This window comes from Nipponia nippon, unplaced genomic scaffold (genome assembly GCF_047370975.1).
Source record: "Nipponia nippon isolate SJK-2023a ecotype South Korea unplaced genomic scaffold, ASM4737097v1 scaffold_7, whole genome shotgun sequence".
Lineage (NCBI taxonomy): Eukaryota > Metazoa > Chordata > Aves > Pelecaniformes > Threskiornithidae > Nipponia > Nipponia nippon.
The window spans coordinates 937,397-963,103 of NW_028262391.1; the positions used below are offsets into that span (position 1 = coordinate 937,397).

At 39.1% G+C, this 25,707-nt stretch overlaps 1 protein-coding gene across 2 annotated transcripts in view; it reads right to left on the reverse strand.

Moving 5' to 3' along the window:
- LOC148050743 (uncharacterized) overlaps nt 1–25,707 on the reverse strand; it is a 302,993-nt gene that overhangs the window by 93,154 nt on the left and 184,132 nt on the right. The gene's annotated exons all lie outside the window — the stretch shown is intronic.

A 25,707-nucleotide genomic window follows, 5' to 3' on the forward strand; every position in this document is an offset into this window, starting at 1 on the left:
GTCCCTATTGGGTCTCATGACTTAATATAGGTTCTTAAAGACTGACATAGTCTTTGCTGCACAGATGATAAAGTCAAGGACTGCTTAGATAGTGAGAGGATATGAGTTAAAGGCATTGATAGCTAAGATGTTGAGACATGGGTTAGAGGAGGGGACAGAAATATTTATAACTGCCACTCATTCAAAATTCCTTCTGAACGTGAGTTCAGAATATGCCATTATCGCCCTATAGAAGAACAACAGTCTTTGGGACCAGCAACCCTCAATGCTTCATTTCTGAATGCAATCTATTACCAACAACCACCAGAAAAGACAGAAGGATGCGAGTGCTGACACTGCACCCTGCAAAGGAGACCACGAGGTACCAAGCACTGAACAGCAACAATCTGAACACTGAGCCTGGCCTGGACACTTTGGTGTTTTGGTTCTGGAAGCCACCTATTAAAAAAACCCCAACAACCAAGAAGGAGACCACATGTTTTCAGAGTCTCAGAACGCACCTTTAAATGAGGAACAGGACTTCTCTGATGTACCAAAGGAGGAGGAACATAAATGTACAGAAGCAGAAAACCTGAGCACTTTCCTCCTAACCTCTGAAGCTCCAAAGCAAGCTCCCGTCAGCTTTGAGTCTGAGGACATGCACGTCGAGGAGGAGCATAACCACAGCAACATATCAAAGAGGACAGAACAATGCAGGGAGCCAGAGCAATTGAACATTTTGCCTGTGGAAGCAGTCTATGAAACAGAGCAGCAAGGACAAAAGCAGGGGAGTTCTGCGTTGGAGGAAACATTCTGCAAAGAGAAGCGGCATTCCCATTGTGTACCGCATAGAGAAGCACAGCAACGTACGCAACCTGAATACCTGGATGTAACCAGCTGCCAGTCCCAAGACATAACTTTTCAAAAAGGACAAAAATGAAAAGGACAAGACGACATGAACTCTGAATTTCTCAAAAAGAAGGGTTTTGAAGAGGTGCCAAATGCAGAGAAGCATCAGCCAGTAGAGGCACAACATCGCCCTGTGTGAGCCCTGAGAAGTTAAAGAACAGAAAGAAGGTCCCATCTGTGAAAAAGCAGACGACTCACAGGATAGAGTCACTTGCAGCTTTGGAAGAAGAAATAAGAATTAGTAAGTATTTCTGCTGAAATACAAATTATTTGAAAAATCACACAAGAACAACGTTGAGCGCATGGAAAGTAAAATAAATTGCAACCAATAATTCCACCATATTACACCATGTGATTCTATGCTTTCCTTAAGCAAGAAGACCCAGTATTAACAAATCCGTACTGCAGGCTTTAGGCGGGGATGTGTTTCTGCTCTGGATAATTAAAATGGCTTGTCTGAAATTAAGTGCATAAAAAAGTGAACTAATTTTACCGAGCAACTGTGAATCCCATTGCTCTCAATTGAAAGTGTATATGCAATTTAAAACCTAAAATTAGACACTTTAATCCATATTTAAGAACCAAAATAAGCAGCATGGGGTCTGAGGAAATCAAGGTCTAAAAACAGTCAATATTATTTATAAACACATTCCACAGGGATGAAGAAGAGCAGTAATATGCTAACATTGCTGAATGCTGAAACGGAGACCTGAGGCTTGATCCAGCACCTAAGAAATCAGAGGCTTTGTCACACACAAACACATAGCGAAGGAGGTCTACTGTGCACTCTCTGCCCTTTGCTTTAGAGTGAAGGAACGGCAAAAGGACAGCAGAACGCAGGTATCTGCGATATTTTATCAAAGGGATGAACCATTTCCCCGTAAGTTGTCCTGCGGTAGCTAGAACGCGTGGGTCCCCACAGGGCACACTATCTGTGGGACAGTTACATACATCTGCACATTCCGTAAAGCAAAATGCTAAAGAATATTTTCATTGTGTATTTTGAAGATTAAGTTTTATACTCTTAATGCCGCTTATGGTATAAAAAAGTAAGGTTTGATAGAATGTTATCCCAGCCATCCGACAGGTGCTAAAAACGACGTAAAGAAAAGGCGATGTGTGCTTTTATAAAAAATAGCAGTCTGTCATAAAACTGCCGTAACCTTTTGTCTCCTAACAATATATATTACTAACTGAATTACTGAATAACCTGATGCACAGTTTCCTTTACACAGCTGAAGTAATTCACACAGCTTGGTTCACAAAACAAAACAAAACAAAAGATGGAGCATATTTTTTTTATTTTCACATGCTTGGCATTGAGCACAAGCTCATTTGATTTTTTTGTGAGTATTTTGCATTCTTGGAGTACACCACAGCGGCTACAATATATGACGTAAATGTATCATACGATATGTTTATTATAGCCATTTCTCTGTAGCTGCTACAAGGGAATCCCTTTGAGGCTAGATAAAAGTTTGCCAAAAATAATATTCAAATATCCTTTTAATCAAAACAAGATAAAGAGGAGATTAGTGCCACCAGTGTCAACACCACCACTTCCAAAACATATGCTCAAATAAAACATGAAAGCTTCAGGGGATTGGTTTTGCAAGCTTCAGTAGCTTACGCTTCCTCTCTTCCAACTCTATGTATTATTAAAATGCATCAGCTGATGATGTGTGTTAATGACAAGCTCCATCCTCAAAGGGCTCTAACTCATTAAAGGGGCCTATTAACCTGTAATTCTCAAAATTTAAAACAAAATATTTATTTAGATTATAAATTATGAATTTTATTTCAATATAGAAGCATAGATCCTTTTAATGTCACTTAAAATAGCACAGTGCAAGAAGTATATCCCAAGAAAAAAACCCACATAAATATCTAGGAAAATTTAATTCCCAACTAAACCTAACAGCATGGGGGCTTTTTCTCCATCAAATATCCATTTTTCATGACTATTGTAGCTGGTTAAAATTGAATTTTTTCTTTAATTCTAAATCTTGCTGTTCTTTTTCCCCCCAGATTGAATAACAATTATAGATTGTATTTTTTGTCTTTTACTTACAATGTGCTTAACTTTCAGATTCTTGAAGAGAATGTAGGACATTCATTTGTCATCAAAATTATGCCCACTGAATTTTTATTTAAAATATACAAATTTCCATTCCTCCTCTGCTTTGGCAAAATTTCATCTGTACAAAATCTGAGGATTGAATCTAAAAAATCTTAATAAGAAAAGCATGGTTTCTGGTTTAATGTGGGAAAGCAAACTGACAAGGGTAAGAGACATTAATTCAACTCGGTGCTTGGTGAAGCTCCTGGGAGCTGACTTACGGAGCATACCTTGCCTATCGGCAATAGAACGTTTTCGCAAAAGTGCCAGTTCAGTTCAAAACATGCATTTTCCTCTCCAATGGTTTTATGGTATGGATTTGGCCACCAAAGGCTGTAGACAAAAATGAAAGAAACACTTACATATGGAGAGCATTTGGGCATGTAAGCATCCTTAAAATTCATAGTTAACTGCTTGGACCAGGAGTGCATAGTGGTTGGGTATCGTGTCTTCTGCAGCTGTGAAGTCCTAAATATTGCATTGCTTCCTTGGGGAATTCAACTGCGACCTCGGGGAGGCCCCCACGGCGTGCTCCACGCTGCCCACCGCCCGGCAGCAGCCAGGGACTGCACCGAGCTATTAGCTTAGAAGAAGAGGAAGAAGTTATCATTTACACAAATCCCCACCAGAGCAAACAAATGAAAAATACAGGTATAACTTAAGCCCAGAGGTCTTTCTGAACGTTTTCCCTGGGACAAAACTGCCGTTTCCTTTCGGGTCATTTTATCCGATGGAGCACCTGATCAAGCCATCACACTGCACTTAGTCGCTACTCCACATCTGTCATCGCCATTTTTACCCCACAGACCCACACCGGCATAGCGCGACTGCGGTGGCGCAGGGAAGGGCCACGGCTGGGGCTCTGCCAGGCTGCTGCAGAGCCGCCTTCAGGGACCGGCCCCGGTAACGGGAGCCAATACCGCCAAGCTGAAGCCGTGAGCATCAGCCACCCCGGTTCCTCTGACACTCCTGGCAGATGCAGTGATGAAACCGGCTTATTGAAGAACAACACAACCATGTGAAAGCAAAACTAGAATATTACAGAAATTTTAAAAACCAAAAGTTCTGTTTCTAGGCTAGCCACATTCCTCTGTGCAAAAAAGAGATCAGTTCCAATGGCTTTTATCTGCACAAACACTGGCACGGGGTATGATTCTTTCTTGAAGGTTTGGAAATATTATCTTTTCACTATTTGGTAGTCATGCCCATAAAACTCACTTGTACCAAAGTATGAAACGGGCTCCAGTAAGGCTCTCCCAGCCAGGAATTACCCATGATTAAGGTAATTACAAGGGGAGACTAAGTTCATACTAAACTCCCTGACATATTATGCCAAGAAAGTAACTGAAAAGCTCTTGTTTACTTATATTCTATTCTTTTCAAGCTTGTTTTTCATATCACCCACATCAGTATAAAATACCACTATTAGAAAAAGCTCAAAGCACAAGGCTGTCTTTCGCAGAGTACAGTTAAAGTAAACCAGATGTACCTCTGGAGCTGCTGCTACAAGGGCAGAATCAAACTACACAGTTTATGGAAGGTGGAAAAGGTACTTTGCTGCAAAGCAGTGCAACAATGAACCTGTATATCAATGTCAACAAATTACTTAAACTCATAGCATACTTGACAATTTATTGAGAGCCACGTATTACAAATTTAACGATTTATTGCGCAACATCCCTGAGTTCTAGTTCATCTTCCCGTGGTTAAATAAGTTTTCTTCCTATAGTGAACACACAAAGCTCAAAGTTACTTGTTTGTAGGATAAGATTTTACTAAGATATTTACAAAATCATAGCAGATTGTTCATTACTAAAATGTCCGTGAAACTGCCTGTGAAATCCAGTAAGTCTGGCTAAGCAGCAGCAGAGGCTAAAACCCACCTTATATCAGGCAAACAGATCACGTGTGTACATAACGGGACAGACTTAAACAGTTTCCAGACGCTGTGCTCCACAATTATTCTTCAGCCCATATTTACTACACAGAAGATGGTATCTTAAATGTAAATAGTAGGTACTGCTTGGGTTTGGGGCAGAGTTAATGTTTATTATTTGCACAGGACAAACAGTCTCATTCTTCCCGTGTGATGCTCCCAAGAGAAGACTGAAGACCCTTGATTTTCCTCTCAAGTACTGAGAAACCGGCTGGAAACCAGGCCAACCACCTTCACCAGAGATTTTTGATTTAATCATGCTACTGATGCATCGCAGTTATAGCGTGTATTTATGCCGCACACCAAACGCTGTCAACTTTTCAGCTCTTGGGTGAGGTTAAGTTAGCAACTTGTCCTGGAGAAGTAAACTTTTGCCCTCATGGTGGCAGAGAGAAACTAGAAAATCCACTGAATTCCATTGGTTCAGAATTTAAAAGGCAAATAAAAAGAAATATTGTTGTGAAAAATGGATATTGTTATTAAGTGAGATTATAATTCTGAGAAGCAGAAAGAACTTTTTCAAGTTTTTCACCTTGTGCTGGCAGCACCACCAACTTTTATAAACAGAAGATATATAGACGGTATGATTATTAAAGCAGATATTCCCCCCTCCCAGTGTAAATGTATGATTAGAAAGGAATTGCTCTTATATAAATTTTCCTGGAGAAAGTTAATCACTTGCAAAAAAATATTTAATCTAAAAACAGATTTGCTTTTTGCAGAAATCTAATATTTATTGTGAAAAAAGTTTAGAAAAATATTTTCATATCCTAACTGGAGTTAAACAATCTTATCTAGGATTTAGTTTTATAGTCAGCCTTACTTTCCTTATTTAAAGTGTGCGCCAGTGTGGAAGCTCAAACAAAACATTTCTTTTTCAATACTTTCTAGTACTTTCAGTGCTTGCAATTTTTAATTACAAAATTTGCAGAAGTTCTTTCATCAATTAATTCACAGCAGATGTACAATAAATCTAATTCATAAAAATGACTACTCAGCTAAGTAGCGTGTCAGGGTTTTTTAAATTTTTATTAGTTATCCATGACCTAAATTGTGTTATGCTGGTGTGCACAGTTTGAAAGAGAAAAACTGCATAGATACATGACAGACTTGAGAAACCATACAATCCATCACTTGCTTATATCTTTATAAACTTATTTAGTCTCCAAGATAATAAAAAAGGACTTTGTTTTCTATTTATAGTTGTGCTGTTATCAAATGTCAAAAGCTATAGTTGGATAATAAGACTTTTCTTCATTTAGTAGAAATATAAAAAAGTATGCTTGGATATTCTAACATTAAAGAACAGTTGGAGATTACTTCCTAAAAGTTATAGAGTTTTATTACTCTACTGCAATGTCAATCACTAGCAAAATCACTACAAACCTAATACTAAAATTATGGCTACTACAGTTACACGCATCTCTCATACACGTCATCTAGCCGTTTCAAAGCACTTTGCAAAAAATAATGGACTTAAGTTTAACATAACACCGGTTATAGGAAAGTTTCATTTTAACAGTCTCAAAATGAGGCAAAAGAAGTTTGTCCCAGGTCAAACAACACCAGGGAGCAGAATCCAGGCACCTTAACTCTCCATCTTTTGCTTTCATTTATGAGTCTATAGTATTTTATTGGGAAACGTATTTAAAAACAAGGTGTGTCCTACAGCAATGGTATTAAGACTGCAAAGTTCAAGAGGTAGCATACGGCCCTGAATTATATGCGCCACCTGCAAAACCTCCTTGATTCCCAAACTAAAGTCTTGCCCAACTCTGGTTATTGCAAGCTAAAATTGAGATGCAATCCTAAAATGCAGTCCTAAAATTATTGCAAGCTAAAACTGAGATGCAATCCTAAAATTGAGATGCAATCCCTGTGGCCAAAATTAAGAGATTTACCAGGAGAAAACAGCGTTTCAGCTACTTGGGCAAGACATCTTGTATTTACTCTGTTTTTAGAAATCAGTATTCCTCAGTCTGAGCTGTTAAAAACTATTCTGAAGAACTGAAAGAACCCAAACATTTCCTTCATGTCAAAAGGCAACAAGAGGCCTTCTATCCCTAGCAATTAAAAAATGGAAGTGCGTGTCCCGCTATGAGTTTTAATTACTCTATGGGGGGCAATTGACCTTTTTCTAGGCAGTTGAGGGGCAACTTATGAAGGACCCATTTCCCATGAAACCAGCCTCCAAAGATTTCATCAGACAAAATGATAATGAGCTATTCCAGTTGAAATGAGCTGATTAGTTTTTCCCCCCAGCTGCTGTTCAATTAATGAACCACTTTTAAAAATTTTGAAATGAAGTTCATGAATCATCTATTTTTATTTTCTTTAATTGAAAACTGATAAATGAATTCAGCTTCTCGGTGACACAAACAAAAATAGTTTGAATTTCAGATCCTGAAGAAGTGTTAGCAATTTGAAAAAAAAAAAAAAGCAATTTTAAACACAGTGTGAATATTTAGCAGCAAATATTCCTAAAGAACTGTTAAAATACAGATGATTGAAGTAGCAGCCAAAAAAAGGGATGCAAATGACTCTTAAATGAAAGGTTATAGAGCACGAGAGGTGTTTAATCCAAATAACAAACTGTTGTTGTCAATGAAAGATCTGATACAAACCGATTTAGACGATACAGAAAAATGAACACACAATTTGACAGCTACCCTGGATTTACAGAATCATGGGATTAAATGCTTTCCACTTATTCAAAGAGGATTAGTCAGGATACATTTATTTATTTAAAGCAGATCTTTTGCAGAACTAAAGAGTTTACAAATGATACGGAGTGATGGAAAATAGAAAATCCGTATCAGCTTTAGCTTCTATCATTCAGCCACAGATGTGAAACTGCTTACTATCAAATACGCAATAGAGTGCATTAGCAAAATAATAATAATATTAATAAATTTGGTGTAGCCTTAAACTATTTAGTCAAGGAAAGAGAACATTAAAATACTTGCATGGGCCATTTGCAGCGAACGCTAATAAAAACTGAACATACTAATGAAACATCCACAACTAGAGCTGATCCTTGAAAACCAGGTGTAAGCAGGGATAATGCTGGCGGAACTGCTATAGCTACAGGCAGTATGAGAAGGAAGATATTAGGCAGATGAGACTGGAAAGCAGGATTCCTGCACGCGAGTCCAGGAACTGCTGAAGACTCACTACAGGGCACTGATTAAGTCACTTCATTTTTCAGCTCCCATCTCTGCTAAGTAGAGAAGATTTCTACCTTGTAAAGCACTGAAGTTTTAATTAAATGTCTGGTAAGTGATTTAGTCTTATAGCAAAAGCTCCGCCTCATAAGCAAAATAATGACAGCTATCTGCCAATCGAGCTGGCCCTGCCCAGTCAAAACTGTTACGTACTGTAGAAGGGGATAAAGTCCCTGTAGTGCACATAAAAAATATGCTGGGGAAGGCAGTCTGGGTTACTCCTGTATCGGGCAAAAGCAAACCCATTCGTGGGATTGCTTTTGCTCAGGGACCTGGGTGCACTTGGTGGGTGATGCGAAAGGATGGGGAAGTCCAATGAGTACCTCAAGGGAATTTGATTTTGGGTGAAAACAGCTAATTAACTGAATTGTACAATGTTAATTGCTATATAATACTGTATGTCATCATTTCTATGGTTGCTATATGCCATATCAACAGTATTACAGTAAACATCACCCAGATTACTGAAGAATGAACTTTGAGGAAACTGAGCAAAGCGCAGCGGTGACGGAACCAGAACTGGCTTCAGCATGCAACAGTCCAACACTGCACACCATCTCTCCTGCCCTGAAAGACTGTTATGACAGATGGAGCCCAAAGACATGGACTAAATGAACTCAACGAACATTTGAGAGGGATGGCCCATAGACCAAGGGAATGATGTCTATGTGTATATATCAAAAGATTGGAAAAGTGGTGGTGATTAATTGGAATGCATTGGAAAGTGTAAGACCTGGGCATGACGTATATGGTATAGAATAAGGGGTGGATACTGCCCTGGTTTTGGCTGGGATAGAGTTAATGTTCTTCCCAGTAGCTGGCACAGTGCTGTGTTTTGGGTTTAGGATGGGAATAATGTCGATAACACCCTGATGTTTCAGTTGTTGCTGAGCAGTGCTTACACCGGTCAAGGGCTTTCCAGCTCCCCATGCCCTGCCCGGTGCACAAGGAGCTGGGAGGGGGCACAGCCGGGGGGGCTGACCCAGACCGGCCCAAGGGCTATTCCATACCCTATGGCATCATGCCCAGTATAGGAACTGGGGTGAGATTGCTGCTCGGGGTGGGCTGGGCATCGGTTGGCGGGTGGTGAGCAACTACATTGTGCATCACTTGCTTTGTATAATATTATTATTATTACTACTACAACTACTACTACTATTTATTTTATTTCAATTATTAAACTGTTCTTATCTCAACCCATGGGTTTTCTCACTTTTACTCTTCCGATTCTCTCCCCCATCCTACCGGGGAGGGGGGAGTGAGCGAGTAGCTGGGTGGTGCTTAGTTGCTGGCTGGGGTTAAACCACGACAGGTTTTTTAGGGTTTTTTGGCAAGAAAATCTGATACTAAGTATTAGAGGCCAAGTGAGTGAGAAACGCCCCTGAATTTGAAATTAAATGGAAAATAAACAATGAAGTGTAACTGGGTCACTGAAGTAGTTGCAGATTCACAGTCGAAATTTGCATGGTAACTATCAGTTTCTGCATTCAATATATTTAACATCACTTTATTGTCATCCCTATATTGCTGTGCTTCTAGCACTCCCACTCCCACTCCAAGAATTAAATCACCTTCCTGAATATCAGTTCCAATTATAGCAGCAAAGAGGTTGCACAACTGCAGCTCATAACAGCCTTTGGCTAACCGGGTAACCTCTCTTCCCTTCAGAACGTCCACGATCAGTGTGCCTGTTTCCCTACCAAACCCCAAATCTGCAAGAACTGCCTGAAGAATCAAGAAGAGACAAAAGGAAGTAGCTACCGCACCTACTGTCTACTCTTTGCACATGACTGGTACCTCAGACACCCCCTTGAAAACAGCAGTATGAGCCTTTTGAACTAAAATTAAAACTGATCAATGTGAGAGCCCTCACTAAGTGAGCTATATGCAGTATTACCTGCGTGATGAACCTGCCTTAATTTGCATCACATGAAATGATCCAGATAATGACAGTGACCCCTGTGCCTGTTCACTTCATTTCCCCAAACTGCTGGGCCCATCGTTAATCAAGGCAAGATAAGATAAGAGACGGCTATGAATTAATCCTCTTTTCAAATATCAAATCCAAAAAAGGTGTCTCAATTAAGACAAATTAATTGAAATTCAGCATTCTAGCAATAAGTTAATACAGATTTTGTGTCCACTTCAGGGTACAATAATGAGTTCATAAATGAACTCACCAACACTTTCTTACTGATGGGGATGTTAAGGCAAAAGCTGTAAAACTCGCCCAAATCCATTACTTCAACCATTTTCCGCAAATTTGAAAAAGCAGATATGGGTGAACCTATAGATTCATTTAAATGTTGACCCTAACTTCCTGATTAGATGTAAACAAACAAGACTTGCCAATGTAGCCACTGTTTTCGGGCAATGATTGCCTCATTAAGATCACTCTGAATTTTCTATCACTGAAGCAGACCTGTGAACTCAGTCCAATCCTGAGGACTCTTATAATAAATCCTAAAGAATTTTTATACACGTATTTAGAGGACTTGTATATTTATTTATATAATATCTGTGTATATATAAATTACTTTCTCATAATGTACGCCAGATAAAGAGAGAGAAGCAGCAGCATCGACAGCAACAATAGGAAACAGAAACCGAAACGGCGAGGAAGTAATCCATTTTGACATGCCTATCCCTTATTGTTTCATAGCTCAACTCTTACCGAAACTGCGAATTCAAGTCCTTTGAGCTGCCTGTGGTAGACAACGCTTCATCGTAGCGCTAAGCGCCTACAGGTCACCAGCGAAACACCAACCACTGAAAAGCAGCAGTGAAGTGCTTCAAAAAAGAACAGGTAGCTCCGTACACTTGCAAAGCTCCTCTTGTGAGGATGCATCCTATGCCAGCAAACAAATGCTGCTTCTATTCCTCTTTCTAAAGCTCAGTACACTCACAAAGCGCCAAATATTCTAAATAATACACATCCAAGATGCATGTATCCTACTTACACTCTTGACTGGTAAAAATGTTATAAGGAATCGTCAGCCCTTATGATTAAGTGGTCAAGTGCTTCATTTGGTGAACAGCTCTCCCGTTTCTCCTCCAAATATTCATAACTGCGACCAATCCTGCAGACATTCTGGCTGCACAGGTTATAACTAAGAATCCACCCTCTGATTCCAGAGCAAGTTCAGAATACAGCAAGCCACTGTCACCCGTTGAATATACGCATATCTAATTCTGCCAACGTATTACAAATTTCACAATCTGAAAATTGTTACTTGTGACACAATGATGTAACGTAGAAACCCCTTTCAGTCTTTCATTTTCTGGGTCAACTCCAGCTGCCATTGCAGGCATCATTCTCCCAGACTTCTCTGAAGGCTCTGATTCTTTTGGATATGAGATACTGCTACCAATTTGAGAGAGGCATAAATGGACCTCTGGAGTCTCTGTCCGTGTCTCCATAACACATGGAAGTCATGAAGTCAATACAACTAGAAGCACTGTGTAAAATTCCAGGATGAAGGCTATGACAGACAAGCATGCTTTTCTGCCCCAGTCAAACTTCCAGATTTTGCCTGGGAATTTTTATTCTTATTGCTTCCAACACAGCTGTTCTTCACTGAAGCCATTCTAATCTGCTCTTTCATTCTCCTTGACCACTTCTTGCTTCCCCTGTCTCACTTTTATTGACTACTCTTGGCTTATCCTGTATTCCCTCTCTTGTTCGAGTCATTCACTCCGATTTACAATTCACCACTTCTCCCTACTTTCTCTTTACCCAGCTAACTCAAGTCTTCACATTTTTATTGCTGATTTCCTTTAGCTGCCACTCACGGAACTCCATAATCAGTTATGAGAAAACATTGATTTCAGCTGAGCTCAATATCAGTGTTCTTATCAATATCTATCTTGTTTAACACAAGATCAATTTTCCACCTCAAGGGGAAAACAGATCTAAATGTTCACCCAACCATGCAAATATTATATGTATTTCATTTGAACTATCTGGAAGCCTCATCACATTGTGGCAATGGATGTTATGGACTTAAATTATAAAAGCAGACACATTAAAATAATTCATATTCAAAGGGGACGTGAGTTAAAAGTACAAGAAACAAATTGTCACCCATAACCAGATGAGGGTTCTCCTCTTTCCCGCAGGGTGCACGTTGGAGTTTTTCCAGCTGGATGTTAAGCGAGAGCCCAGCGAGCAAGTCGTATTTCTTACCAGCAATTATCTGATCAAAACTGACACACAAGATGGAGTTTTGAAACTGAAGAACTCGGTACGTACAGTGACAGAAAGCAGTATTAAGTTGGCTAATCAGCTGATTTCTCTCTTCCCACATCAAAAAGAAATAAAAACGCCTCTTTACATATTCTCTGGTGAAAGTAAAGAAAACCCTCCAAACTTTTTCAACACGAAGACATCTTCAAATCTTTAACACAATGGAGCAGCTGCTACTGAGTTTCCTTGATGGGTATATTCTGTCATTAGGGAAATCAGAGGCCCTGCTAAATACCTTTTTTGTTTGGTTGTTTGTCAGCTCAAATACTGATTAGGTTCTCTGACAACCACTTTGTTTGCAAAAATGCAGAGGGAAAAACCTTCAGTTGCAACTTGCATTCTGTAGAATCTGCAGATACACTCAGAGGTATTTTGTTAAACTCATTTACAGTAGGAGATTTTAATATTATTTTAAAAAGGCAATGTAAAAAAGCCCAACTTTGATGATTCTTTCAGTGCTGCTATGCAAAAATGATATTAAATCTTTAAAATACTAAATCTAAAGTAAATAGCAAGTCTGCAATTTTTACTCAGGAAATACTAACTTTGCAATTAAAGTATATTTTGAGTAAAACAGTACTGAGTTCTGAAACTAAACATAGTATTGAAAAAGGATGAGTCAGAGTATGAGCTATTTGACAAAAGAAACTTCAACAAAGGGGAGTTTGTGACAGAAGGGTAAGGGCCCTTTTTTATCTTACCACAGCCTTGGATATAAATCAGAGCTGACCGGAACAATAGTATTTACATGGCAAGCTGTGAAAGCCTAAAGAGAGATTTCTCTACCTTCATCTGGAAAAACCCACATCCAAACACACCATCTGCCATGGCCTGCCCAAAGCCAGTGTATCGTTGAGTACTGTGGACATCCACAGGCACAACCAGCATGCAATTATCTCGTACCTTGCTATACTGATATTCAGTCAGCAGAGAGTGGGATGTGTGTGCAGACATATTATGCATGCTTGCACACAGTCACATCCTAAACTATTATTTTAAACTGCAATCCCAGTAATAAGCTGGCTTCACATTATGAAATATATACATTTTACTGAAAAATCCTAGTTATACTTTATGGTCATAATAGGAAATATGTTAAATTATCTAGACAACATTGTTTTTATTTAACTAAGAATAGATTCTACATAGCATTATAAATACTAAATATGCTCTGAATGAAATTTTGAAATTTCTAATGGCTGAACTCCAACAGCGGCTGCAGCTTGTTAGAACTTTTGACAATATATGAAAATTTGCCTCTGGAAAGACAAGAAGGAGAGAATATGTATTTAAGGCTGAAAAACCCTCTTATTTACTTAATTTATGTGTTATTCTGTATCAGTCAGTGATCATAAATATACATCTATACGGTCTCTCCCTCAGCAGGGGAGAGAGGGTGAATAACAGCATTGCTATTATGACTTCTCATGGAAGAAATGTGGTTTACAAACTTCACTAGAGAAAGCGTTCAAGCATGTTTTAAAAGAGGGGCTCTAAAGTGGAAAGATGGCAGGCTACTAGCTGAAGTTGCATAGAACAAGGCTCTGCAGTCAGAAGGAGCTGTATTCGCCATTTTTCATGCAACAGAAAAAACAGAGATGAGGGAACAGAAAACAAAAAGAAAAAAGAGCTGCTAGAAGAGCTCAGTTGTTCAGGACCTTGAAACCAAAAAGTTATTGACAGAAGGTAAGTGGAAGACTGCAAACATGGTTGAAGACAGTGTGGACATCATTAATACAAAGGGAAGAGTGAAGGAATGTAATGGCATCTTGGTTAGATTGATGGGGGAGAATCAGGTAGAAACAGTCTGTAATGTGCAATAAAATATGATTAAAAAAAGATGAGAAACTTCCATAACTGGCTCAAACTAGCCCTGTAGTTTTAAAATAAGTATAGGAATGGTTTCCAAAGCATCTCTTCCTGATCATATGGATCAGTTGAGTTGCATTATAGGCTCTTCCCAAGTGGAGTTCATCCATAAACCTCCTCTGTTCCTCTTGGAGGACAACGTTGAGACCTCTACGCTGATTTAATGTATCACAGATGCAACGTATATCCAGGTTTTGGAGATGAAAACAAACGCTTAACCATTTTTGCCACCCAGTTTCTCCTTCAAAACCTACAGTTGTGATCTTATTTTTCAAGATTTATCTTCAATGTTTGTGAGAAGTACCAGAACTACATTACCTAGAAAACTGCATCTTGCATTTATCCACAGCAGTAAAACCCGGGTGGCAGCATTTACATATTTTCTTTTCAAAGGGCTCAGTCTTGACCTAAGAGTAGGATATTGTCTTTGTCAGGTCAATATTTGACCTGTTTGTTAATCTCGGCAGGAGTCCACAGCAGTGGCCATTGTGAGGGTGATTTCAGATGCAAACATCTGTCTGGTTTACACTAAAATAGTGCCAGGAAGAGAGATTCATTTCACAGTGAGTACGGACTGATTTTTTTGGGTAGTCAGAACAATAACGTACAAACAAAGAAGCAAAATTTTTTAGGAGTTTTTTTTTTCTGATTCCATTCAGCAGACAATATACGTGTTGTATGGAGAGCTTGACAAAACACAAAACAAATAATCTATCTGCACTCCTTACATTACCTCTGTTTGAAGAATTACACATTCAGTAAAAGTGTTGAAAAACAGCTAAAGATGTCAAAAACATTTACAGGCTAAACAGATCCCAGCTCAGATAACTCCATTTCAAGTAATCTAAATTCAGCCCCATTATCACTTAAGTGAGCATTACGGCTGTTAGCAAACCCTACACAAATATTCAGATTTTTGTTTTTCCTGTCATGCTGAAGGTTATCTCCCCAGTTGCTCTGAAAAATCAGGTGACAACCATTTCCCATGATGCTTTAAGGGCTGTCAAACTGTCCATCAAGCTGTCACCTGACCAATCGTTCCCATGGTTCTTTTAGACTTCTAGTATGATAAATTGAAAGGCACTATTATCTGCCTGTTGTGAAGAGGAACTGCTTAGGCTTTGATAAGATATCACTAGTCCCAGGTGAGAGGAGGCTGACAGCACATCAAGACAAGAAAACACATGGAAACAGTGAACACAGGAGCAAAAGGTTTACAAACATCTGTTGTCATTATTTATTACCCCTTTCCTTGGTTTTAGCTCTATCCTTGTTCTACGTCAGTTTGAAAAGAAAGACTTTTCTTCCCAGCCAGTCTTAACTGCTGCTATTTTTAAACCAGTTAGTTGTAGAATGCGAAATATTTAAAATACGAGAGATATCTTTAATAAAAGGTTGCATTACCTACCTTTTCTGATATATGTTGCTTTTACCATCATTATATTTGAAGTTTTATATGATTCTCATGGTGCAATTATGTCATAAGAAAATGAGAAGCCCTGAAAGATATGAAGACTTTTCAAGCTCCACCGTTATTTTGCATAGAATCAATCATAGAAAGGTTTGGGTGGGAAGGGACCTTTAAAGGTCACCTAGTCCAACCCCCTGCCATGAGCAGGGACATCTTCCACTAGATCAGGTTGCTCAGAGCCCCATCCAACCTGGCCTTGAACGTTTCCAGGGATGGGGCATCTCCCACCTCTCTGGGCGACCTGGGCCAGTGTTTCACCACCCTCAGCGTAAAAAATTTCTTCCTTATACCTAGTCTAAATCTCCCCTCTTTTAGTTTAAAGACGCTCCCCCTTGTCCTATTGCAACAGGCCCTGCTAAAAAGTCTGTCCCATCTTTCTTGTAGGCCCCCTTTAGGTACTGAAAGGCCGCAATCAGGTCTCCCCGCAGCCTTCTCCTCTCCAGGCTGAACACCCCCAGCTCTCTCAGCCGGTCCTCACAGCAGAGGTGCTCCAGCCCTCGGATCATTTTTGTGGCCTCCTCTGGCCCCGCTCCAACAGGTCCGTGTCCCTCCTACGCTGAGGACCCCAGAGCTGGATGCAGGGCTCCAGGAGGGTCTCACCAGAGCAGAGTAGGAGGGCAGAATCCCCTCCCTCGCCCTGCTGGCCATTTTTCATTGATACCTTGAGACCAATTCACAGTTTTCTTGCTGATACTTCAGATCTGTCCTTATACAAGTACCCAAAGTTAGCTTAAGATACCTCAGAGCCAAAACAATATCTTGTTATTTATTGTGAGTTGTTAATAAAAAGAAGCTGGTTGCTAACATCACCACCTTGTGTACAAATATTTGTTTGCATGCAGTTTTTAATCATTTTAGGCAGTGCTGTAATTTCATTAGACAGCACTACAGAACATCACTTGCACAAAAGAACATTTAAATAATTTTATCATTAAAAATCTTTTTAATTTGAGCCCTTTGTGTTTGTCTAACTATATTCTTATGCACATCTGAGTTAAGATTAACGGCAAGCTTCCATGCACTGTGGACAACCCCTATTCATTGGAGCAAACAGTCAAAAATCAACAGAACAGGATTTCAACAGTGGTAAATATACTTCCAAAAGTACTAATAAAGGTAAGATTCATAATTAAAGTATGTTCAGCCAATTTCTAAAGCCTCTTTTCCAATTAAAGACTCTTTTGAGAAACCATGGATTGTTATATTTAGAGGGACTTCCAACTTCCTCACATTTTAAACATACACTGGATTTTAAAAGTATAAACTCAGTTCATCCATGGGTACAAAGCACCCCTGGATCAATAAGCATGATGAGCTACTCCCTTCATGAGCCAGGTGAAACAGGTACGGACATGAGGCATATAAATACTAACCAATGAACCCCATAATATCAACCTGATTTAGACAGGATGGTTTCTTCTATCCCTTTCCAGGTAGAAAGTCAGAGTCAGTCAAGTGTGGTAGCCAGAGAGGAAAAACAAGAATTAAATAACAGGGCAGTTTCCCACTCTCAAATGAAAAATTCTACAGGAAAACATTAGCCTTACCGAGCTAAAATATTCTCGCAGTTACTGCTGACCTGCTAGCACACAAGCGGCGCGCTCTGGGCACTGCTCAAAAAGAAGAGCACACGATCCCTTTCTCCAGGTCATTACAATGGAAAGACATGGGAGCATTGAAGAGAGAGAGACAATATCCACTAAGCATGGTTGAGATGGTGGCTGGCTATTTTGATAATCATGTTATATTAAACCCGTATGTCTTCTGTTTTCTCTAATCTTCAAAGGAAGAAGCACGAGCGCAGAGGAGGGACTTTTCACATACTATCAGGAAAAAATATTTCATATATAGAGACTGGGAGAGAGCAGCTGCACTCTGCATATGAGAAGCTGATAACTGGGCAAAGAGGAGAACGGACGGGGGAAGCAACTGGATGTGACTGGGCAACTGCAGGTAAAAAGGGCAAGGTGCCATCATGCAGGACTCAGCACGTGGACAGAAAGCTTCAGCGTGGTGTAGGGCAATGCTGTGGAGGATTTCAAAGACAGGCAGAACAACTGGATGATCTTAAAAGTGGGTTTACACAGACAGGAAAGACTTCAAGTCAAGTGCTGATACGTCTAGGAAGCTCCACTGAGTAAGAAGCTAAAAGCGAAGTGAACGCACTCCTCACTACAGTATTTTGGTACTACACCCAGTAATGCCGTTAACGTTGATCCTGCAGTAACAGAGGTCTCTGACAGAAGCAGAAAGTCTTCTGCAAAGAGGGCATTTTAAATTACTCAGATAATGTTAAAGTCAGCCTTAAATTGTGGGACCGTAAAATACCATGGCCACTGGAGTTCTACATTTTTCTCCACTGATCATTTAGAGTTTGAAGACAGAAAGCAAACATATGGAATACACTACTCCACAGTCCTTTATATTAATAAATTAATTATGCTTACAGTGAAGAGTTATTAAAGGAGATAATGCACAGTTCTTTCTTAATAGTTTGGTTATACTTTCCTCAGTTTGCTGCTTTCACCTCCTGATAGGGAGTTTTCCCTGCACAGACTGTTAATGAAGAACAGGACTGTGGAAAAGCATCTGATCCTGAGCAGGTCCGCACTAACTGCCTCACCCACTCTGCTGGAGTCTCAGTATTCCAGTTCTGCACCTATTAAAATATGCAGCCCTTTGCAGTAGCCAACACATGCTTAACGAACCATGAAAAAAACATTATCTAATCTCTGTTCTATATTTTATCTCTCCTTTACAAGTTCTGTTAACAAATATAGAAAAAGTGTCACCAACATGATTACAAGTGAAACTGATCTGCTGTTCCAACGACAATAATTGCATTTGCCAGCACTGTTGACATAGCACAAGTTGCCACCTGAGAGCTGCCAGAACAAAGAAAAAGGAAGAGGGAAGTTAAAATAGGAGAGACATGAGCACATGAGGGGGAGAAGGACAAAGAAACCACTGACTGAAATGGTTGAGAAAAGGTTGGCTCAGATCAGCCTGAGAGACGGAAAGTGGCATAGAAGAGACTACCCGATTACAGGAGTGGAGTCGTCTTCAGTTACGGGAAAAGTTCATGGGAAACTTTCTTAGGATTATGTCCTTGTCTACTGTAAGCAGTTATACGACATGTTTCCACTACTGGGAGCCTCACAATATTTGTGTATTTACATTCAGTAGACGCGGGTAAAGGCAGGGCATATTACTACCTATTAAAGGGGAGAGAGATCCAGAGATACAAAGGCTGGAAGTCCAGCTTTACTGGTGTTAAGTTCAGTTGTCTTACATGGGGTTCAGAAGGTCAACCTAAGGAATTTGGGTGCAGTCACACAGGAAGACTCTAACAAATAACTAGATTTCACCAAGAGTTTTCCTAGTCCTCATCTCTGGGTCATTCTGCTTGTACTGAAGGAAGAGGCTGCTCGGCAGTAGAAATATAGAGCTCCCTCATTGCATTGGATATGCTGTGGCTATCACGTGTACCAAAGTATCAGACCTGGATCACCCCCAGGTTTGGGATCCTGTTTCGATGTTGTGCAGTCTAAGACAGTTGAATCCCCTTCTCTTTGGAAGAGAGCGCCCTGCAGCTTACTGCAACCCACAGAGTCTTTACGTAAACCTCCTACGCTGCAGTCCACCACACCTGCCAGGAGGAGACTAAGCATCTCTCAGAAGTTATTTCACAATGGTTTAAGAGGACAGGGGCATAGCTATGACCAAAGGTACAGACAGAAGCACATTATACCATCAGGTAACCTAGGGTGTAAACTTACGGGATATTAGCTGGTCTTTAGTCACTACTTACATTTTCACTTTTATTTTGCAGTAAGTGCAAGGTAGACTGCTTATGTCTCCCTGGACAGTAAACTACCTTGAGTGACCTCATATTTACCATGGACAGTAAGAACATGTAACATGGTCAGACGTCTCAGAGCAGCTGACGCACCCTGATTTGGTATTTTGCACTATTTTTCCAATACCTTATCATGTGAACACATTTTTGCTTCGATAGATCCCTCTGGGTTTACAAAACCTGCTGGAAGCCCATATGTATTAATAGTTTGTACTAACATAGTACAGTATGATGCCAGCCATATCATGGAGGTAGGCCAAAACCTTGCAAAAGAAATGGTAACGTCACTGAAAATATATGAGAATAAGAACTGCCATCCAAAGTAACCTAAAACCCTCAATGTTACTACTTTTGAAAGTCTCTCTCCTTTTGGACCTTGGCCCTGCCTATGTGTACAAGTAACTGAATGGAGGCAAATGTAATAGGACTACTCATGCATAAAGCTAGTCACATGCATTAACGCTGGCAGGAACAAGGACTTTCTTTTCATACTTACACTAGAGGATAGCAAAAGAAATGCTGCTCAAAGAAATCCATCAACTAATTCAAACTCTGAGCTAGCTACTTCAGAACGTAGTACAATGGCCACACTCAATGAGTCCATTGAAGATGTGGAGACGAAGTAAAAACAGGGTGGTTTTTTTGAAGAACATTATGAGATCAATACAGTGCCGTGGATATTAGGAAAAGTCACTTTAATAAAAACGAAATTTCACATAATGTAACAAAACAATTGCTATTTGGAAGGCCCTGAAAAAATTGAACAATGTAATTGGATCTTTCTTAACTTCATTTCCCATCCATTGCAGAAATCATAACAATAAAGTTTTATACATAAGCAACTTTATGAGCTGAAAGAAGAGAATGTGTAATTCCTTTCCATGGACTAAGCCAAAAGAAATGAAGAAAAAAATTGATTCTTCTCTGTTAGCCTCCTGTGTAAAATTTTTCTCCTTATCATCTCATCTAGTCATATCTTTCTGCAGTTTGAATTACCCTCTTTTCCTCAATCTGGTAAGGCAGTGAAAGGATGTTTGTTCTGCTAATTAACTTTATTACCCTGATAACTCCCTGCAGCCTTTGACGAAAACAATTACCGTTCCTCCTTTTTTTTTCCCCACTGGCAAAAAAAAAAAAAAAAAAAAAGAGAGAAAAAAAAAAAAAAAGATGACTATTAATTAGAAACGAGGTCCCGGTCCCTGCCATGTTAGCCTGCCACGTTCTCAGACCCTCGAGCGGGATAGCATTACATTGTCAGTAGTAATTTAGCTCTCATCTGTCTCTGCTAATTATTGTCACATTCATCAAATTCATCAACAAAAGTGCTCTCAGAAGGATTGCATATTTGCAGTTAATACAGCATAAACTGGTATTACCCATCACCACATTTGTGATGATGAGAGGGACACAACTTATTCATCCCTAATTAGAGCAAGCTGGGTAATTAATTATACATTCCGCCTTATTACTTCTGAGTTCCCAGATATTGTTTGTCTAAAAAGGGGGAGAGAGAGGAAGAGAGAGAAGCCTGAAAATGAAAAAAAAAAAAAGGAAAGGGAAAAAAAAAAAGAAGGGGGGAGAGAGAGGAGAGAGAGAGAGAAATGTGTGATGTGTTTTGTCACATGTGCTATGCCATAATTCCCACCTGACAAACTAGCTGAATCAGTAGAAAATTGCAAGTTGTCAGCAGCAGAATAAACTGCTGTAATAGCTGATTAATGATCAACACCTGTGACAGGTGCTATACGGGACTGTAAACTTGGTGTGATTAACAGTCACTGGACGAATAAATATTAGTGACAGTCAGCGGAGAGCGAGTTTGCGTGTTTTAACAAATCTCGCACATTACAGTTATTGATATTTCCAGTGTAGGCACCTTCTTTTTGGTAATTATCTGACAACATTGGAAGAGTGTTTTAAGCCAGTATGTTTGTTTCTCTTCTGTTCATTTATTTCAGAGCTCAAAATTGTGTTTTGACAAGATGACCTAGCGGAGTTCAAAACGGCAGACAAATTTAGAACAGTCACAAATAGTTTGTTCCATGGCCAGCTCATAGCAACACTCCCAAATATTCTTTCAAGGAGCTTAAATATATACATATATAAGCCTACATAAATAAAAACATAAACATTGTATAAATATATGTGTATATTTATATAGACACATTTCCAAAGCCTGTAATTCTAAGAGCCAGCTCAGTTTTATTTCTTACGCCAGTGGTTATGACATATACCTGACTGCTATGGGAAATCGGCATTTCTTTCGTTCCACCACCAAAGGTGCATGGATTTCTTCTGAAGGACAATTTAGATCTCATTAATTTAGATTTACAAAATTCCTGTAATATATAATAATGGGGCATGAAAGTTATCTATTTATGGGATTGCTCTACACTCAGCACAGGAGGATCTAATCAATCCCCAGATACAACTCGAGCTATATCAGGATACTCTTTGGATAGCATAAAACACGTTTTTCATCCTCATGCGTGGCTACAGATACGCTGATTAGGTAAAATACATATTCTTATGCAAAAAGACACGTATTAGAAAGCCTACACATAGCAAGTGAAAAGACATGAACACAGACTCAGAAAAGCCAGTAATTGCCACCAATCCAATGTCATTCTCAAACCCTAAACATGAAGTAATGTCATTGTCATCTTCTAACAAGTCCTTTACCGGGCCAAATAAAAATGAAACAAATCTGAAGTTCATGACTTCAGACTTTCACATGTGCATGTGAAAGAATCTAACAGTTGGTCAGATCTGCCTAACACATTGCTCTGTCCACATGAGAGCTCCTCCCTGCCCGCCAGTTAGAAATGAAATTTAAAAGGGAACCTGCAGGCTGAAAAACTGTGACTCTACCAAAGAGGTTTCAGTATATTCAGCTACAACCTTCTTATCTCAAAGAACATCAGATATGTGATGCATTAAGATTGGTCTGTTAGAAAAATAAAGCTCAATATTTTCTTCTGGATATAAATGTAATTAAACTTCTGGATATAAACGTAATTAAACATATTGTACGTGCAGAGATTTATCTATATCACGTAGCACATCAGAAGACACGGGAAGGAAAAAAAGGCAAAGAAATTACTGCTTCTATCAGTTCCTGGAGAGAGAGAACAATATATATCCTTGTCTACAGCACGAAAAATTCCAGTCATTTGAACATTTAATGGAAAACCCTGACCACATGGAACTGGCCCATTGCTTCTCCTACCAGACTTACAGCTGTACATCTGTATCAACCAACTGGATGTTTTTGCCATTTCAATGTTTTCTAACAACAGCAGAAGAGAAAGATTTCATTTCTTGGTCCTGATTGATGACAAACCTGCTTTTAAGCATAAACTTTTGCATGAGCTCTTTTTTCAGATGTAGACAACTGTGGGAAAGGGCTTCATAAACGGGTGGCAGTTTGGTCACCCGATAACCTCTCAGCATGAAGCAACTTTCCATGAACCTCCTAGTCATTCTTTTACAGCTGAAATGAAGACAGTGGAGGAACTTAGAGAGAAAACAATATGAGTACTAGCTCCACAAGCCCCACCACTTGAATAACAGTTGAAGTACATCTAATATTTGCCCTTTAATAATGAAAATAAGGCGGGAATAACCTCCAGTCTACACTTTATGAAAACATTCTCTCTAAATGTTTTTACCAATGTGTCATTCCATTTGCCATTTTCATTTATTCCTGCACCAAAAAATATAGAAGTCCCGAGTGATCCATCTATAAAAAATGCACAGAGATTAAAATATATTTTGTGAATAATAGTTTGGTAGGTATAATACTTTTGTTTTCTGATTAATCTTCAGTGTAGCAGTCTGCAACCTGAAAACCAGAAGTAATAGCTTGAAAGCTTTATACAAAACGTATGTAAATTTGTTATGCTTTAGTACAGATAGATCTGAATAGGCAGCAGTGCAGCTAGCCAACAGCCTAGGAAGGAGGCCAATCGCACATCCAGATGCCACTGATGGAGAGACACTGTGTGGCGTCAGCGCTCCCAGCTGCCAGGCTCACCAGGCGTTTTTACAACATTTGACTGTAGCAGAACCAGACCTCACAGAGCTCTCTACTGATAAATAATAACAACACACAGAAACAATTCCAGTGAGCATAAAAATCTAACGATAAAAATATCTTAAAATAAACATTTTCCTACAAGCAATTGCTAGCTATCTAGAAATTGCATTATCACTGTGTTGAACCAATGAGAGAGCCAATACAACTCTCAGAATTTATGCTGAATTTGTTAACAAGTTTTTAAGGTGATTTTGCATTCTTCAATACTATGTTTCCATGAAATTTTATGAAATTGAATCCATTCCTAGTTCTATATGCAGAAACCTAAGTTTATTCTTTAAAATGAAGGTTAGATATAAAAATCCAAGTGAAGGGATCAATTGGCTTTAATTTACTGTGCTTTGGAACAATTAGTAATTTCAAAAATGATAAAGAAAGAAAAATGGAAACTATCAAAAGACAATAGTATAGCAAGTTAATCAGGCCTGAGACCAGGAGATGAGGAATTACTCATTCCTCTGTAAATTACAAACCTTGTTATTACTCTTCACTTAATATGTTGCAAATATGATTTAGCAAGTAATGCTCACCCATTCTTTAAGTAGCATAAGATAAATAAACCTAAGCAAATTTCACCAGGAAAGCAGCCATTGATAAACTATCTTACTCAATTTAACTAAAATGAATTTAGGATTACAATTCAATATCACTGTAACTCAAGCTGTTCAGCCTATGAATTAATCATAAATAGGCTTCAAGACAGATATCCTTTTCTTTTGCAACAGTTCACCAACATTTTTTAGAGTAGCAAATTTCATAAGAGAATTACAGATTATTCACTGATCTGAAGAACATACATTATCAAATTTCAGGTGTAAACGAATGTGTGTATGAAGCAAAAATACTGAATTCAAAAGCAAATCCTTTCTTATCTTGTAAATCACACAAGAGCAACAAAGAATTAACCAAAAATATTACAGTCAACTGCAGATGATCTTGACCCAAATCTACACTATTTGCAAACTGCTCTCCTTCCATTCATTCCCAAATGTGAGGAAAAACATTTGTCAGAGAAGGTTGGTGTCACAGATCTTAGAAATCTGTTAGAAATCTTCCTTGCTTTCCACAGCTATTTCTAGCATAACAGAGCTAGGACAACCAGCAAAAAATCAGAACAGGAGGAACAAGCATAGCTCTCATTCTCCTTTATTCAGTTCACTGTCTTCACCACTTTGAAAAAGAACTAAAAATTACTGATTGTTGAACTGTATTCTGGGACACCTTGGCTTTTTGTGCTTCTTCCTACACTGTTAACCATGTAAATTTACCAGCATATCAGCATCGCGTACACATAAGACTTCTAAGGTATTAACTTGATTCTTTTATATAATTCCTTTCCAGAAGTCATTTGCAAAGCATCTGCATCCTCTAAAAGAAAAAAAATCTGCAATTCACCTGATGAAGATAGAAAATTATAATTATAGATCACCCAACAATTTTGATAATTTCAGCAAGACAGCTTGCTGAAAACTATGTCTTTTAGTTTACAAAATTATATAGAGCTGCACTACGTTACGTGCGCCTGTGGTGCAGAACTGCGCAGGGAGGGATTAGGAAGAAGAAACGACAGCTTTGGTACAGGCTTGCCCGTTCTCAAGACCCTACCGATGCTCCTTATAGGCTGAAACCTTTGGGTGGTGGGAGCACACTGGTCCACCTCATTGTCAGGAGCAACTTTTCAAGAACTTGTGCATAAAAAAGTTCATACCTTTTGCATCTCAGAAAATCTGAATAGGTATATACACCCAAACCCCACAGAAAGCAAACGTTTCAGCAATACATGATGCCACTATGGAAAGGGAGCCAAGGGAACGTCGTTGGGGCAGGAACTTTGCCAAACTACCATATTTGTCAGATGGCTGCCTACTTTCTCCACAGAACTTTTGAGCATCTTAGTCTACTAGCTTCCATCTTAAGAGTAATATTCTTTCTACAAAGGAATAAATAGTTAGGAAGCTAACTGCATTTTTTCCATTTGTGATTTTTCCATAAGAAA